We start from the raw sequence: 19,060 nt of genomic DNA on the forward strand, positions 1-19,060 counted from the left end.
CTGCAGGTTTTACTTTTATATGAAAAATACAATATTGAGGCAGGAGGGGAACGGAGTATTGAATACAATACCCTGTATTGTACTTAATGAATACTGACTTACCAAGAGGGGTAAGTCAGTTTCTTTGGGAACGCTCCCAATGAAGGGAATGATGAGACATAATGACTTGCTCAGTGCTCTGGTTGGAAGGTGTTTCATTGTGCTTTCCTTGCCTGGGATGGCAGAGGTTAGTTGGGGGCATTTAAACTTCATTAAACTGGGAACAGGTGGAGGGTTAGCACTACATCAGCCTTAACACACAAAAATACCCCCCACAAGCCTGACCAGATTTTCTATACACAAACAGGCCATGGGTAGGCAGAAGTACCTTCGATCAACCCTTTTTGTTCAGGGCCCTCATTCAGTTTCCAATATGCACATCCAAATCCTGTTATTTCACATATCTCTGCTCTGAAATTGTTGATTTTTTCAGGCTGAGATTCATACTCATATTTCAGAGCTGTGTTGGCCCTTGTGTGTTGTCCATAAGGTGGTTTTGATATATATATATATATATATGTGCACTTAATCTCCAAAAAAGAAAATTATTCTTTACAAAGTTCCCAAACTGTCTATGAGAGCAGTACAAGCATTTTAAGCACTATTAATGCTCACATGGACATGGGCCAAGCCAAGTGAACAAATGCATTGCTTTGTGCATTGTGTAAAAGTACCATTTTCCATCAGTAAAATATATATCTCAAAAAATAAAATTATACAAACATTGATTTTTGCATGGGAGATTCCTCCTGCCTTGGCCTTGCATGCGATGGCCCCACTTTTGTGAAAATTCAAAAACATTATGAAACAACACCCAGTATGAAATATTAGCTGGCACTTAGGCAGGAAGAACTCTGTCCTTGTAGTCAAAGAAGCTTACTAACTTCAAACACCCATTTATCATGCCATTAACTTAGTACCCAATTTCATACAGAGCAAAGAAGCCTTTTGAGGGGGATTCACTGCTGAACTAAAGCTCAAATAGTTGTCCATTGTTCCTTTGCCACAGTACACAGGTTCCTGGTGACATTCAGCTAATGAATTTTCTTGATGATTAACTACCCATTCTATGGGATCATTGTAATAGAAGCATATTAGCTCCTCTTACAAGTGAGGTGGATGTGTCATTACTATAAGAGAGCTGGGTTTGATTTTCTTCCTCTTCTTCATCCTCCTTTTCCTTTCAAGAAGTCTGAACAGAATTTGGAAAAGTATCATCAAAATTCAACATGCTGAAAAGAAAAGCTGCTCTATTGAGCAGTAAAATGTATTTAGATGCAGCTTCTTCATTAACTGTTGAATTAGAAGAAAAGTAAAATGCAGACAGGGATATAAACTAGCTCCTATTTGGAATTTTTATATTTGTGTTCATTCTAATTGTAATTATACAGAGCAGGCTCCAGAAATAAGTGGGAAAAAAAATGCCATGAAGACACTATAGATGTATTTCTCTGAAAACAGACCTTATCATTAACTGCAGATATTCTTTCTTTTCTGTTGCCCATTTTCACTGCAGTTCACATGCTGAAAGTGCTCTGCTGTTGCTTAAACTGCACTGACATCTTGTGGCACTGAAACAGAAGAATCCTAAAAATTAAATTTTAAATCTTTATAAAATACTAGAGTTACAATCCAAGTGCTGTTGTACTGAACTCCGAAGTCAGTTAGTGTTTACTTGCTTGCAATCAGAATTGGGATCAATCTGCCACAATCAACCTAAAATTTTGAGATGCCATGACAGAATTATAGAATGGTTTGGTTTGGTTTGGTTTGGTTTGGTTTGGTTTTGAAGTGGCCTTAAAGATCATCTAGAATAACATGTTTTTATGTAAAACTGAACGTGTGTGAAGTCTGTTGACTAAAAATCTCATGTCCGTGACCATACACTCAGACCCTTTCTCTGACACATGCACCAAGAGACAAACCATTAATCTCTGAGCTCGTGCTTTATCACCTTGGCAACAGCAAAGTGTTCAGAAAAACTTCATATCTTTTTATCCCTGAGAATAAAGACAGGATACAGGCAATCATCAGCTAAATAGAAATCTCCTAGTGGAAGTCCATGAACAGTGTAGAGAATTCAGAAGTGAATTAGGCTCCAGTTAATCCCAAAGGAATGTTTTTTTCATCTTATCAGAAGGTGAGGAAATAATTTGTGATGCTCCATTGGAGGCAAAGTAAAAAGCAAACTACTGCTATATATAAAGAAGGTTTCATGGGGAGGTAGCCACAGCCCTTTTTTTTGTCTGTCATTGTATAATTCCTCCACTGAATGCTTCTAAGTCCTGTGAGTATTATCAGTGTGTTTATGATCATATCAAAGGAAACTATATGTCCCTAGGAAAACACAAGAAAACAGGTTCACACTTAAAGCCTTAAGATGAAGCAGTCTCCACCGCATTCCTGTTTGTATTATTCATTGATGCTGCAGTATCTGAAAACGCCTTGTAATATTGCATTAGGCGCACAATACCCTGTAGAGATAGAGAATTATTATTATACTCCTTTTACAAATGGAAAATTGAATCAGAGGGAGATGAAGATGGTTGTCCAACTGGAGAGGAAAAGCATGTGAAGTGAGGAATTTATGTGAAAGCATCAAATAGAAGACAAGCAGCCAATCTCTGAATTAGCTGGCACATTGTTGTCCAGTTAATTTGTTTTTTCTCATTGTTTCTTCATGTGAAGTGCCTAATTACTGTGATCAGAGAATCATAGAACCACATAAAGGTTTGGATTGGAAGGAATATTAAATCCCTGACATGGGCAAGGATTCCTTCCACTAGCCCAGATTTCTCAAAGAGCTGTCCAACCTGGCCTTAATCACTTCTAGGAATCAGGAGATGTTCAAGTACCACATTCTGTGGTGTTTGCATGGATGCTGAAAAATGGTATCCAAAGGAATTCCTGCTGGGAGATTAAGGAGAAAAAAAAAAAGATACAGACAGATCAAAGTAAAAAAAATATTCTAATTTCTCAAAGCCTTTGGCTTTGGGAAAAATCTTTTTTTAAACACATTTTCAGACTTTTACTTACAGTTCTGCTTGCATCAACTCTATTTGGACATTTGTGTGAGGTTTCTATAAATGTTTCAGAAAACCTGCTTTACTTGCATGCGCACTTGCAGAAAGGCAATAAAAATGACTAATGGATTTTATCAAAACAGGCAACTGAAATTTTCCCAGTCACATCCATGAAGTCAAATATTGATTACTTTTTTGCAGGATCTTTTCCTACTCTTAATGTAAAATATACCTATAATGCCATTGAAGGTAAGTCTAGAGTAGTCCATTAAGTTTCTCAATTTTCTTATGCTCAGTTTTTAGGCTTAAAATTGTTGTTTTTGCTTCCATACTGCAGGCAGAGATGGCAGTAAAGAAGGGACACCTTGATGGAACCTGTGGTACTACATTCAGGGTGAGTAAAATACAGTTCACCCAAGCAGTTGTTAAAATATATGGCATAATTGGAACATTATAAAATAAGACCTTGTTTTAAATAAAAATCCTCTGGGCTACTCAGGTTTCCTTTGCCAAGAACTAAATAAGCATAATTATATAAAGATTCTGGGCAACATTGCAGCAGTTAAATGTGCTGATTTCCAGAAATCTGCCATTCCAAGAATCTTCTCAATAGAGTTCATTATATTACTTTTTATTTCTCCTCTAATATTTTCATTCCTTTCTGCTACTAAATGCTTATTTTGCTCTGAATTTCCTTGCTTCCCATGTCTTCCACTTAAAAACTTAATCATTAGGAACAATGAGATAAGGCTGAACTATACATTCTGCTTTGACAGATTTAAAAATGGAAAAATTAAAATTTAAGTCAATAAAGAAAAAACTTTACTACATACAGAAGAGCTTTAACCCCTCCCATAGGACCTTGACAAACACAAAGTCCTGCTTGTGGGAGCGTAGAAAACTATTCATTCCCAAATATTAGTGTTTGAGGATTGACTGTAACAATTCTACAGAAAAGCCTTGGGGCGTGAGCCAGCAAAAAAGAGCTGCAGCATCCTGGATTTCAAGAGCAGGAGCAGATCCACAAGATCCAGGGAATAAATTATTCCCCTATAATTCATACTTGAGACATAGCATCCACTTTTTGTCATGTGTTCATTTCTTCACTAATGACATATTTCCATATATGACATATTCCAATATCTATCCCAAATATAAAATTGGGATTATAAAAACCAGAGATAATTAATTAATTTTGGACCTCATGTATCACTTTTTTTGCAGAAATACTGATATAACCAGGCTAGAAAAGCAGGGGTGGTAAACTAACTACAAAGATATACATGCAGCAAGGGACAGTGACTTATTTAGAGATTTCTAACAGGAAAGATACTTTTTTTGCAAGAAAACATGCCAAATACCCAGGAGGAAGCCTGATTTTGCATTGCAAAACAGCCCTAACCAACCTACTTAAGTTCATATTGGGTCTTGGAAGCTTGCATTCTTCAATGTGTTTGATGTGGGTTCTTGGGAAAAAAATAAAATCTATGTTGAGGGGAAGCCTCATCTATTTTAGACTTCTACTGGGATCTGAAATCAGTGGGATATTTTTTAATCCTTCTTTTTTTTCATGCTGAGTAAACTTTTAACATATTTCTGAGTTTCAATACAAATACTTTTCAAGCATACTTATTTCCTGTCACATCAGGTAATTATTAGAGGTACAATTTCTCTGCACAGACTAACTGCACTTTTGTGCTAATTCAACATAAACCTGTATTTGCACCACTGCCACTCACAGCAAGTCAGCTCCTCAGAGCAACTTAAAGTGCCCTCAGTTCAGCATGCTTGAGAATCCACCATAACAGGATGCTCCATTTCAAAGGAAGAGATGAAATCAGGTTTTTAAATACAAAATATGATGCAATGTGATATTTGACATGCAGCTTTGCACTATTTTAACAATACTGGGGGCATGAATGTTTCTGTTTGCTATTACTAAAGAGCTTTAAGTGCTGTTATAAGGATGTTTTTTAAGAAATGTAAATAAAGGTCATGACAAACTAAAAGGACATACATTATGCTCTAAATTACTCCAGTTAATACAATATAGAATTTCAGGCTTACAGTTAAAATAAGAGGATAAATTAATTTGTTTATATGAAAACTTTTTTTGGGGGAGTACAAATATAAGTGATTTTTAGAAGCATATTTTTAATATTTTCTACACTTTTCCCCCCAGCACTGATTCTATATTCATTCCCCTCAGTCAAACCTGATTTACTTCAGAATGAAGGCCACAGGCACTGGAATTTATTTTTAATGACTACCTCAAAAACAAAGATTGTGTTATTCTGAGGAAATATTTCAAACAGTTACAGCCATGTGATGATGGAAAGAATATTTAGGAAAAAATCTTTCCCAAAAATTTCATTTTACCACTTTGCTAAAGTCCAGCTTGGTGCACTACTTCATGTTGCTTCTATGGAAGTCTCCTCCAGCACGTTTGAATAAAACTTCCAGGGGTTTTATGACTGAGACAATTCATTCCATTAACAAAAATAAAAGTTGACAAGATAGTGATTCAAAAGTAAAAAGGGGTTGCAAGAAAAAAGAATACAAAAAATATAGATGCTTAAGGTAGTGAGTCTCAAGATTTGTCTTATCACATCCATCAGACACAAAGACAGCTTCTTAGAAGTTGGATGAAATTTGGTTTAAATAGACTGGTTTTGCAGGCATGCATGTTTCTTGCTTATTGTCATCTCTTAGGGACAGAAGTGTAATTTGATCTTCTTTTTTGCCCATAAAAGAAAATACTTTCCTTTGACAGTCATGCTTCACATTAAAGTGTTCTATATTAGAAAATGTTTTTAAGCAGCACTCCAAAAAAATAAAACTTTCACAGAGACTACATTGCATCAATTCTTTGTTTATATCATCTTATATTTTGCAAATATAAACTGCAGTGGATTGGGAGGTTGTTTTGAGGCTGGCAGTACAAAAACTTTTGGTTGCTGAGCATTTTGGAGTGGGTTTTCTTGTTTGTTTTGCTTTGTTTTGGGGGTTTTCTTGGGGGTTTTTTTGTGTTTTGTTTTGGTTTTTGAAGTTTTTGTTTTGGTTTGGTTTGGTTTTTTGGTAGGTTTTGGTTATTGGTAGGAGTTTTTTTGAGATATTAGAAGAGTTTCTCGAAATATTAGCCTGCAAGAGTCAGCCATGCAGTTTCACACATGTAATAAGAATAGGCACCAGCCAAGCAAGAATCCAATTTGTAAAAGCATTCACTTTATCACACCACCCTAGAAAGATGCTCAATGTAGTAACTACATGAACCATTCATAATAAATGACCCCAAGGGAAAAGTGATTAATCATATTTCAGTTGTTAGTTTAGCAAGGTGAAACACATTCCAGTCTCCAGGATGAAGATTGCCTTACTGAGTTGTATTTAGAGGCATGAATGCAGGGGCCCAATAAATTATGAGAGGTATGACATTTATTTCAAGAAACTCCTTTGCTAAAAGAAGGGTGGGGAGAGTTCTTTTTAAACCACAGTCAAACAAGTATTGGAAAAGAGTGATCTCCTCTGAGACAGGCGTGGACTGGTCATATGGTTGATATATGAACAAATATAGGATCATGTTAAACAGATGGCCTTCAAAACACTTCCTTTTTTGCTCCAATTCTCAAAGGAGGAAAAAATTGACACACAAGATACGCTATGACATATTGTCACAGCCTGCTTTGCATTTAGGTGAAATATTACACAGTACTGGTTTCTTGAAATGGGATGCTCTAACACAGTCTTGATCTCAAAGATCTCCCCAGCAAAGTTTCTGAGATTCTCTTAGTTTATGTCTTCTTCCAGAAATGTAGTGGTCAAAGTCAACTCCAATTTCAACAGATGCTGCAAAGATTAGTCTTTCCTAGCAGCCTTTTGCAGTGATCCATCACCACTCATCTTGTGCAATGGAAGCCCAACATGAAACACAAATCTACTTGTGTATTTCATTTTAAGTAATTTGTGAAGCATGTAATATCTATCTGCAACCAGGCCCTGTACTACCTGTAGCCACTGGAACTGTTCAGAATGAGATCTGAGCACTGTGATACCAGCTTCACTGGACACTGGATTTCCATCTCGAATTTCTGGCAATATCATATAATTTGCTTTTTCTATAGAGAGGAAGTGGTTAAGAGGGAAGGGTATTGATTTTCTTTCTAATTTAGCTTAAGCACAGTGAATACTCATAGGCACTAATAGTCCATGATAATTTAAATTTTATAGCAAATGGGTTTAATCTTCTCTTGAGATGAGTCCCTGACAAAGTTTCCACAAGCTTCTAAGAGAAATCAAATGCTGATTTTCTCTTGCTAGGGCTATAGAATAGCATTAAGGAAGTTTGACTGAAATAGATAACATACACTCAATTTTCAGAGCCAGTAATAATATAGATTTTTAAAATTTTCCCACTAACATCTCTTAGCAATGTAAAATAGTTCTTCCAATTTCTTTAAAAAAATAAACAGTTTACACTATTTTATCAAAAAGAAAGTATCATGATCCTCCTGGCCTTTGTTTCCTAACAGTCATTTCTCTCTGCGAGGATCTGCCCTCAAGTCCTCTATAGTGAGATACAGTATTTCACTATTGTCTGCTGAGTAACTCTCTCTACATTCCCAACTCATTGGAATGCAATCTTTTTGATTCATAGCTTATGCATATCTTGTTGCATTATAGCATTATGGTGATTATTAATCCCTTCATCATGTAACAAATACTATGTGATAAATCAGTCCTCTGTTACCAGTCTGAAACTGTTACTTGCTAAAGAGATGCCTGTTACCTCTGATAAAAATCTTGAATTGAATTTTCCTCCAGTAAGATCCCTTAAATCATTAATGTGATTGAGGAATGATGCAAATGACCAATTGAGATATTTTTCTGTTTTAATCCCAGTAATGAATCATTTATCTGTAAGTAGGCAGCTCTTCTATTTTCAATACAGGTCTGTTTAAAGTGTTACAAATACACAGGATGAGAACTGACTAGGTTGGGGGTTTTCCCTTCTGCATTAAAGTACCTCTGAATGCACACAGATTAATTTTTTTTTTAATTTTTAACTTTGTGATTTCAGTGAAAGGGACAGATTGATTTTGCACAAAGACATTAGCAAGGGGACTTTGAGATACCACCTCCATGATCTTATTCAATTATTGTCACTCTAGGAAGTGGTGGGTTTTTTTTGTCCCCAGCTGAAAATGAAGACAGCATTCCACCCCTCCCTTCCCAAATTTTGTCTGGTTTTCCTCAAAGAGGTCTTTTTCACTAGGAGATCATTATTACATTTAGGTATTTTAGGCCTCTTATCTCTACTGGGACCCTTACTGATTGTATATGGTATTAAGAATACAAAATCATATACAGAATGCTTCACCACTTAAAATGCAGCACATGAGAGTGAAATTGATATAGTTTTATTCTTACCTGTCTAGTGTCTGTACAAATTCTTGATTAAAACCAATTAATACAAATTATAATCTTGGATGTTTTTCTTACTGTTCTAGAAAAGTCATCATAACTAAAGAATAAATTTGAATAATTGTACAAATTATACATATTGAAAGTTATTTGAACTAGACTAAGGAACATCAAAACTGCCATTTAAATATCAAGTTCAAACTTCTGACTTTTCTTTCAAGCTTAGTACCTTATTCAAGTTAGTAGAGAAAAGGATGAAGGGTGACCTGGTCATTGTGTTGAAGTATATTAATAATAAAAATAATCCCTATCTGGGGGAAGTTCTGCTTGAAAAATATGTAACAAAAATATTATTGAAAGTGGAATTTGGAAAATTAAAATTTGAGCTATTTTACCTTAGTAAAGTAGTTTTCGGGAATGAGAGAATTAAAATGTTAAATTCTGGACTTTGTATTATAGATTCTCTTGTGCATGGCTACCAATGGACCATTATTTCTGGGTAACTATTATAGAATGGACATTATTCAGAGATCTGTTCTAAATCAAAAATCACAGGGTGGAGAAAGACCACAGGGGAAGACAAAAATAAGCCACCAGGAAAAAAAAATAACTTTCCTAGATTTATTTCCATATTAGAGGTGTAATACTAGGCACCAAGCAACTTTAAACACAGATAAAATATAACTATTACTGCAAATATGTTCTCGTGGTGCTTTCAAACAGATGTGAAAGAAGTTATGGACAGAATGTTGTGAAAAAAACACACGAACCTTATAATCAAAATGGCTTGTGAGTCTATCATTTCAATGTAGCTTTGTTCGTTCATAGCACAGGACAATGAAAACAGATTAGGATTTGTCATTACAAGCACTGTATGAGCTGCACCACAATTACCTTGTTACTTGAGCATCTCAAGGCTTGTTGCTGCCTTAGGCAACATCCCTCATGCTGTGTCATTGTGCCTTATCATAAACTGTTCCCATTAACTGTGTATGAATAATGGTGACTTGCAGATGATTTCAAATTTTACTTAAAACCTTATTGTGTGGAAGCCTACCTCATGTTGGATATCCAAAAGGCATCCATAATAAAATTGTTTTCAGTTTGTGGCTGCTCCTAATTCTGTTGCCTGTTTTACAAATCTTTCCCCAATGTATTAGAGGCATAAGTCATGAAGATTCCTGGTTGGGCATCTAAAAGTGAAATGGCATGAAAGGCAGCAGCAGCTGGGACTAGGACTCAGGAGTTTTGAGCATCTTCTTGTCTCTATCCTATTAATGTCAAGCAAGTAATTTTGTATTTGAGTTCCCACTGGTTGTCTCCTCTGGAGAACTTATTACTTAATGAGATACTAAGACCCTACATTAAAATAGGATTTCTGTAACACAATATTCTCTACTCCTAATTTAGGTTTCCTAAGCAATCTGCTGAGATGGGGAAAAAAAGAAAAAGATACATTTCCGTACAAAAAACAACTGACCACAAAAAAAAAAAAAAAAAAAAATAACACCCCAAGGGTCAAACAGGATTTCCAAGCACAAGGACAGCTTTCTCACAAAGGGTTGTCTTATCTTGGCAATTCACATATATTGATCAGCTTCAGAAGAGATTAGACAAACACCGTGTAGTTTTTTCTGGACTTCATTGTGCATGTAGAGTTCTGAATACAGAACACCAGCTTGAATTTTAATGTTCTCTGAATTATCCTCTCAGCATGGTAAATTCCCATTTCAAATTAAACATATATATAGAAAACAGAAAAGTTTACTTAGGTGTTTCATAGAATATCTCTGGACTAGATCCTAAACTCATAGATATTATTTATATTTATATAAATATATATTTATAAATATTAATATATTTATATTTACAATTTATGTTTTTACAGAAAAGGAAGGCATTTTTAAAACACACTGGGAACTTAACTATTTTTAAATGACAACAGATTCTGGACAAATATCAATCACCCAGGCTGACATTCAGCCAGAGAACTTTTCTGATGTCACAATATTTAGAAAGACCACAGCTGTCTTTCAAAATCCCTGATCTTTCAAGTTATCTAGAGAGAAGCAGAGAAATAATGATTTAGATTTGAGGAGCATTTACCTCAAATATCATACTCATCTACCCTGTTAAAATAAGGTGCAAAGGACATACCTTGGGCCCTTATAATGATTTCATCCCTAGAAAGCTGAGACAGAGACACTACCTCAAAGAGCTCTGCCCCAAAAATAACTATGAAATTTTAGTAGACCATCATATTATCCAAATGCAGCTTCCATCTGCACATCAACTATCCTTGCTTCTTGCTTCTTTGGAATTAGTGCAATAAGTGCACCAGATAAAGCTGGTATTGTCTCTTTTACAAAATATATTATTCCACTTTGCACTGTAAACAATATTTCATGTATACTGATCAATGCTTGCTACTGCTTGTCATGGATAAGACTCAGGATTCATCAGCCATGCTTTTTAGGTCAAACACTCATAACAACTACTCTTTTTCCTATAGTTTTTGTAGATGTAACAAAGAAGCAGCAGGATATAAAATGTATTTCCACTACTAATATAGATTTACAAATGCATATACAGCACTGAACCTGCCTCTTCTGAGTTGCTTACTGATTTTTTATATTTTCCTTCCTGAATGAACTTTGCAGGGCTGACAACTTTATAAAGTCATCTTGAGAATCAGAAAGTTCCATGTCATAATATTGACTTTATAATTCTTCAGTGTTGCTTTCTTTAGCATGTTAAAATAGTGTATGACTATTATCCCTCATATATTTTCATCACCTGTAACTTCTGTTCACAGGTGCTTGCAGATGTACCAGAAAATCACCTGAAACCATTTATAAATAAAATCCCTGCATATATATTTCATTTTAAGAAATAGCACATTCTCCTGGAAAAAGCATTTCAAAGCTGCTTGTGATACCTACTTTGATATTTAGGTTATAGAGAATGGCTGTAGTATTCAGTAGTCTTTATAAAGGAAGTGGAATCAGATTCTACCTAAAGATGTACAGTGGAAGAGGAATAGGCAATATCAACAATGTGAACCACATAAATTTCAATTACCTATAAGGTAAAATAGTGCAAAATTAGAGTAATGAAACAGAGGAAAAGGTTGTCCAGGTTGGTGGTAGTGTCTCCATCCCTGAAGATAAGCAAAACCCACTTAAACAAAATATTGAGCAACCAAACATTTCCTTGAAGATAGTCTGAGCTAAATACAGCTTTGGAACAGATGATTTCCAGAAATTTCTGCCCATCTGAATTTTTCTAATTGGGTGCCTGAGTTCCCGTTTACTCATTTGGGAATTATCTACACTAAAATATTCTTATTTTGAATTGTTAGGAATGAAACTGCTCAAGGCTTTTACCAAAGGGACAAAAACTGAATGAAAGATTGGCAAATGTTAATAAGAGATAGACATGTAGAATATACTTTAGCGGATAAAATAATTTAAAAATAGACAGAACACTGGACTCTGATGGTCCAAGGTTAATACAGGAAAACTAGGACTCATCATGATTGCAAAAGTAGTTCACTCTGTTTCTGAAAAATATCTCAGAAGGCTATAAAATCCTGAGTCTCCCAGTAAAAACAGTTGCAAATTTTAGTGTTTTCTTAATATGTAAATATTTTCTAAAATTGTACACTGAAATTCTATCAGTGATGTTTTGAAAAATTTTATTTTTTTTCTTCACATTGCATATGGTGAATTACTACAGTATGATATCGAAAAAGTGCTTTTCAGTTGTTAACTCATCTGAAGAAAACACAGTCACTGACCCTTTACACAAAATGATGAAATAAATATAATTTTTGAAAATCAATCCATTTTGAGACAATACACAAGTTTCTGTTCCAACATGAACTTACAAATGCCTTAAAAAAGGTGAACAAAGCTAATAATGTTCAAATAGAAAATAAGAAACAGAAAGTATTTATGAATATACTGATGTGCTTAAAACCAGCAGGTCACCATGTCAAGTTTAGGAGCAATTCTAGTTGAAGTATTCAGGATTCTTCTATTTATCTGAATGCCAGTGAGGAGTGAGAAGTATGACAATGAATTGTCCTCTGGAGATGTTTTTTTACTAGACTAAGCTAAGTAGCTAAAACTACCTAAGAAAAGAGCTTACTCTTCACTTCAGATTTCCGTGTTAGTCAAAATGAACCAAGGCTTAATTTATCATATGGAATAGCCTTTTTCTGCTTCAAGAACTGACATGAGCAGTAGCATACAGAAACTCTACAAAAATTAATGAGATAAAGTCTGAAATGGTTACCTAGTTACACCAAAATTATTGCAGAGCCCTACAAAATTTTTTTCCAAAATTATACCATTAAAACTATTTGAGCAGAGCTATAACAGAAATGTTCAAAACAGCAAGGGCTAGAATCAGGCTCTGAGTCTTTCTCTAAATGCACCTATGGGTACATCTCTGTCACTTAAACAATGGATCAATGGCTGCTTGTCACTGCTGAGGCCAAACTGCACAGCACGCTTCTCTATGCAGCTGAAATATTTTCTGTATTAATGTGGAAATTACAGGGTAATTTCAAACATGCTTCCAGATTAGAGTAGCTTTTGATTTATGATATTCTTCAGACCATGGTGGATGTTTCTTGGAAACACACAATGCATGACAAAGTATATGAGGCAGTCTAGGTCCTTTCTAGTTCAGTTACACAGATGGATCACAGGATCTAGTTTGGCAACGAGAGGTTGTAGAACCAGGATGATGCTCTGCCCGAGATTTCTCTAAATTATGCTGGATGAAAACAGTGTTAGGGGAAATTATCTGTGGCATCTAGTTTTGGACACCTTCTTAAGCAGGTCCTAAAAGTTGTTCAACAAGAGTAAGGTGTAATGTTCTTACATAAACATCACTTTTTGCAAAGGAACTTTCTTATTCTGGCAATGTTTTCTGTTCCTTCCTAAAGTCTTTCAAAAGCTGTTTTCCAGCTTCCTCATACATAGGTACCTCAGCTGCACTGGGACCCAATACCTGCCTATAAAGTGAAGGTGAACACAGTGTAGTCTGGAGAGGCAGAGAACAAGCCAATAACACTATATTTATTTGCTGCTTGATTTGATTTTTGGTCAGTGGTATGATTTCCCCAAAATGAACTGTGACATTTCCTACAGCTGCCTCCTCAGCATGGAAAATAGGATTCTGCTCACCTGGGACTACCACAAGGGAAAATGCTTGCCTGCTCTAGGACTGTACACAGCGTAAGACAAAAAATTCTATTCAGTTCTGTGATACAGCTCAGTCATAATGATTGCTTTTACCAAAACAGAAAGACAACACATAAAAGTACATGAGGAGGACCCATTCTTGTTAACATTTAATATTTTCATATAAACATAATCTTTCCTCAAGATGAGTTTAAGATTGCCATCTTCTTCTGTAGAGATGCAAAACTTAATGGAAAAAAAGAGAAAATTAGCATCTTCCTGATGGCATTTCTGTGTGCATTAGTAGAGACATCTGTTTCACTTTCCTTTTCACCTTAGTTTATTTTTTAACAGGCATATAATTTTATTCTGTTGATTTGGTTGACTTGCTTCACCAATCATTTCACTACTAAAAGAGCTCTAAAATAGTCAATAAAACAAAATTTCAAATAAAAATGCTCCCTAATTGTGACAATTTCATATAACTGGATCCAAAATTTTTATAAAACATGTTGTATCTGTTTTGCTTCTATAAAATCCATTTACTAGAGAGTGTATTTTTCACAGGAAACTCACATAACACTTCTTGATGCAAAAATTTTTATCAAGACTCATAGGCAAGTTGATTTGGTGGATTCTCCTTACAGAGCATGTTTAATCTTTTTTTTTTAAATAATGCCTTAAAATGACAGACACCTTAAGTTATAGGTACAAGAGCAGCTCAAACTAACTAGTCTTGTACCATGGATTGGTAACATACTGTATTTTATATTGACCTGCAGAAATAATTGGATTCATATATTTGAGGACTCTCATTTATTATTAGATATGGTATTAGCTAAGTGTTTTAAAGGTTGCTTCTGTCAAATAATAAAATACCAATTCAGTGGTCTATTTTTCATTACATCAACATACAATGTAAGAGTAGAAACTGTATGGCGATAAATGGCTAAATCCCTCAGGGCTAACTCCACTTGAAAAATTTTTATTTAAGTTTATATGAATATTTTGAGTACAACAAACAACTGCATAAAGACTCAGGAACTTTTTGTGTTAACTTTAAAGCAGAATGACCCAGCCACCATGGAAGCTGATAGCTTACCTTTGACTGGGATGGAAGATAACCTGCTCCTGAAAAACACCCTTATGTCTTTACAACTTCTCCAAAACATATCAGATTTGATGTTCTGTGTATGTACCATACCACTGAAATCACATATACTTCTGCCACCACAGAGTAGGAGTTTTAGGAATGACAGATGAACTGCACCACTGAGAAAATTTGTTGCCTAATCTCCAAAGTGTTCAGAGACTTGTTCAGTTGACTTAAAACCAAGTTGTTTCAAAAGAAAATGGTAAAACCTAAATCACTTTCCTTCAATGTGAACACCCATTTGCAATGGCAAAGATTTGTTTTTGAAACTCTAATTGAAAGTTCTGCCTGTATTACAACAAATAAATTAATTGTTTGAATTAAACTGCTTGTCGTGATGGTCTTAACAATCCAAGAAAAACATTCAAACAAAACAAGTTGAAAATATAAACTATCATAATTTAAAACAAAAGGACTTACCAATCTGTCAGTAATATTTTCATGCCAGTCTTAATGGCAGCTGGGGCCTGGGGAAAAAAAAGAAAGCAAAGGGATTTGTCTCAGTTGCTTTGTACAGCAATGTAGGAGTCAGGGGAGGGTGTCAGTGAATCAGATGCCTCAGGTCACTGGAGTCACTTCCAACACATCAGTGCAGCTTCTCAAGTTTTCTGTGATGGCACAGATTTACACCAGAAGAGCATCTCAGAGCAAGTATAAGTGCAGAAATTCATGGTTTTGTAGTCTTATATTTTCTGTAGATGCCTTTATGACATGCAAACTGGAATTTTTTAAACTATCAGAAAACAACACAAAATTATTTTTTTTATATTTCTGCGATACATTATCATGATAATTGGCAGATTTCCTACAATCACACAACAAAGTAAGTCAGATATCTTTAACAATTTTCTATTCTTTAGCTTTTATTTATCAGGAAAATTGAACAAGATACTTAAATATGTTTAAAATGTTCTTGGTCTTGTTCTTGTGAAATGAAAGCCACTGAACAGATACAAAAGTTTATAAAAGAGTGGCTGTAACAGTTGAAGACACAAGTCCTGGTTTTGAGAACAATAAACAATACCTAAACTGTAGGTTCTTTAGGAAAGTACTATTTTATTGTAGATAGAATTTTGCCATAAATGATGACCCAGGATACTCTAAAAATAATATAATATATTCAGTGATAAGAAAACATGAAATAAAGATGTTTAACTCTTTTCTGAAATATGGCATATTTGGTTACAATTCAATTCTGACCAACAAAAATAAATATTTATAGTAACCAAGTAAGATATGCCTAGCCTATAGGGCATATGCAAAGGTACCAGGTCTATTCCCTTTTCATGTAATTAGTAAAATAAAAGTCCATTAATTTAGTGGGCATTAGTGCATTAGCAGTGCTCAAACTGAAGACAGAATCAAGCCATTTCCCTGTATTTTTGGATGATCTTTTCAAAAACTGATCAGCGTCACCAAAACTGATGTGTCAGATGAGGAATTACAGCTAAATTAAATATGGCTTTATGCTGTCCTGAAATATTTAAATTAACTGAAAAACTTTAATGAGAGCAGTGAAGACGGTAAATGTTATTGGACTAAAATGCCAATTATTTGTAAATATAATGGACAAATAAACTTTTTCAAACCTATTATTTCAGAGTATAAAGGCTTTTATATGAAAAGATGAAATGTTCTACATACAGGGGTTTAAGAAACTGTCACTAAAGCCATTATGATACTTTAAATAGAGACAATAGTAAAAAATGGCACTCCACAGAATGTAATCTCAGCTCTGTTTTCCTTTAATACCACTCACTGCATCAGACCTGTAGTCTGTGTAGAGAGGCTTAATACTTTATCTGAAGAAATCCCACTCAGTCTCCTTCACAAGCAGTTAATGACAGGAAGTATTCCTAACAGCATTACTCATTTACAAACACTAGTAAGTATTACGGGATTTTATTCCAACATCATTTTATGCTTCTGTGATTCAGAACTTTAATGAATTAGATTGCATTTCTAGTAGGAGGCTCTGTGGGATAAGAATGTCAAATAAATATCTATTTAAACTGTCTGTTTCCAAGCTTTTTACACATCCTTTGCTTCAAAAAAGCTGATCACATCATAAAATCAGACAGATAAACATAACAAATCTGTGTAAATAATTTGGGTTTTTTTCTAGCTCCATATCAACCTTAGAGCAAAATTTTGTTTAATTATTACTAGTGATGGCTTATTCTTATCAGGATTAGAGGCAATAAATTTAAGGACATCAGTCTGAGGAATTTTATATATTTTTGTTTGGTTTATTCCTGCTATCTATTATGTTTTGATTTCAAAACCTGCTCTGAAGATACATCTGCTCAAGAGATGGTTATGGATGTGTGTCATTATAAGTCTGATTTTTTTCTGCAACTCACACCAATCAATTCTCTCAATATTTACCTCCACTACACAGCTATTTACAATGAAAACTGCAACTTATTTTCAGCATGGCTTACCATACATTGAAAATAATGGGGTAGGAATAGCATCAAACAGAGGGGAGAACCATCAAATGCAACAGAACAGCTGTGAATGGAGACATGAAAGGTAGAAAAGATTCATCTACTCAAAATTTAAGAAAAATAAATAGTTTAGATGTATTTTTTGCCTTCTACAACTTCCTGAAAGGTGGCTGTGTCAAGATGAGGGTTGGCCTCTGCTCCCAAGCAACTAGGACAAGGGGAGATAGTCCCAAGTTGCACCAGGGTAGGCTCATCCTAGATATAAGGGAAAATTTCCTCACTGAAAAGAGTGGTCAAGTTTGGAATAGGCTGCCCAAGGGAGTGGTGGAGTCGCCATCCCTGGAATTATTCAAAAAAGGAGTGGATGTGGTACTTTGTGATATGTGTTAGAGAACACAGTGGTATTCAGCTGAATGTTGGACTGGATCTTGGAGGTCTTATTAAACCCTAATGATTCCATGCCAGCTGGTTTATGTTGTGAAATATTTCCCAAAAAAGCATGGAGTATTCAAAAATAGGGCAAAAAAAAAAAAAAAAAGACATATAAGGTTTTATGGAGTAGTACTGTTACCCAAGAAGTGGTTAAATGTCCAAACAGTGTTTTCTATATCTGAATTTTTGGAATTATTATGAACATAATTGAGGACAAAAAAATAACAGAAATTCTTTTGAGTGGAAAATTAGCTTCCACTGTCAGATTGTAAAGCATCTATTTAGGTGAGTGTCCAGTAAGCCCATGGAAAGAATGGTTTCTGAAGTACCTCTTGATTGTTTTTATAATTAAATGTAACTCAGAGGAAAGATGTGAATTCCCAGCACTTCACCTTTTCTTTCACTTCTGTACTGCATTCTTTATTCTCATATACAGTGATAGTTGTGATTTGCATCCTGTCTATTCATACATAAAAGCTTTATGGAGATATAAAAAAAAATGTCAACTCTTTTATGCCCTTCTGCAAGAATAAATACTGATGTTTACCAGGAATGATGGAAAACATATTCTCCCATTAAATTAACAATTACTAAAACAGTCTATGTTAAAACTAAAGAAGATTTAATTTACATAATGATGACACACAAATTGCCTAGATAAAATAGTAGCCACATTAAAAATGTGTTATGAAGAAGGTGAAAATAGAGAAAGTTGTACTTGAACCAATGATGAGGAAAAAAACAGCTAGCAGGAGTAAACACACCTAATATATAACAAATCACAAAGAATATTTTAGAGGCATATACCACATGCAAGGGTCTGTTGAAAAGGCAAAAATACAGCAGCAACTTTAAATGATGTGTCAGTCATGTCCTGGTACTAGTTCTGCTTCAAAAAATATATTATTGTAGCACCAGCACCACAGCATAGGTTAATTACCCGTACATAACTTAATTACCCATACATAAGAAACATTTTTATTAAGAAATCTTTGGGGGCTACAGTTAGGATATACTGAATTTCTGTTTGCAGATACAACCTTGAAGCAACCTCCTTGTGCATACATACCATGAAAATCCTGAATTATGCTCCCTGAACCTCAGCCACTTGATAGACAAACAAGTGTAAGGAATTGCGGTTATTTTTGCACGTGTTTTTTGGGGTTTTTTTCTGCATAAACCAATTATTGATGATCTCATGTCACTCCTCCAGTCTTCTGTGTGGATGTAAGAATACAAATATCTGTTCATTTGATTATTCTGAAATTCTAAGTAATTTTGGTGTTGGTGGAAGAGTTCTAAGTAATCATTCACTTCTTGAACTATGTAATCTAGAGAGTATCCATT

The 19,060-nt window shown here is 34.7% G+C and overlaps 1 protein-coding gene across 4 annotated transcripts in view; it reads right to left on the minus strand.

Moving 5' to 3' along the window:
• Window positions 1-19,060, minus strand: part of TENM4 (teneurin transmembrane protein 4) — a 1,547,070-nt gene that overhangs the window by 1,335,693 nt on the left and 192,317 nt on the right. For all 4 annotated transcript variants that reach the window (XM_085592903.1, XM_085592878.1, XM_085592882.1 and 1 more), the window contains exon 2: window positions 15,252-15,298. The gene's annotated coding sequence lies outside the window, so the exon portion shown is untranslated. The remainder of the gene's footprint in view (window positions 1-15,251; window positions 15,299-19,060) is intronic.

This window comes from Lonchura striata, chromosome 1 (genome assembly GCF_050655825.1).
Source record: "Lonchura striata isolate lonStrDom1 chromosome 1, ASM5065582v1, whole genome shotgun sequence".
Taxonomy (NCBI): domain Eukaryota; kingdom Metazoa; phylum Chordata; class Aves; order Passeriformes; family Estrildidae; genus Lonchura; species Lonchura striata.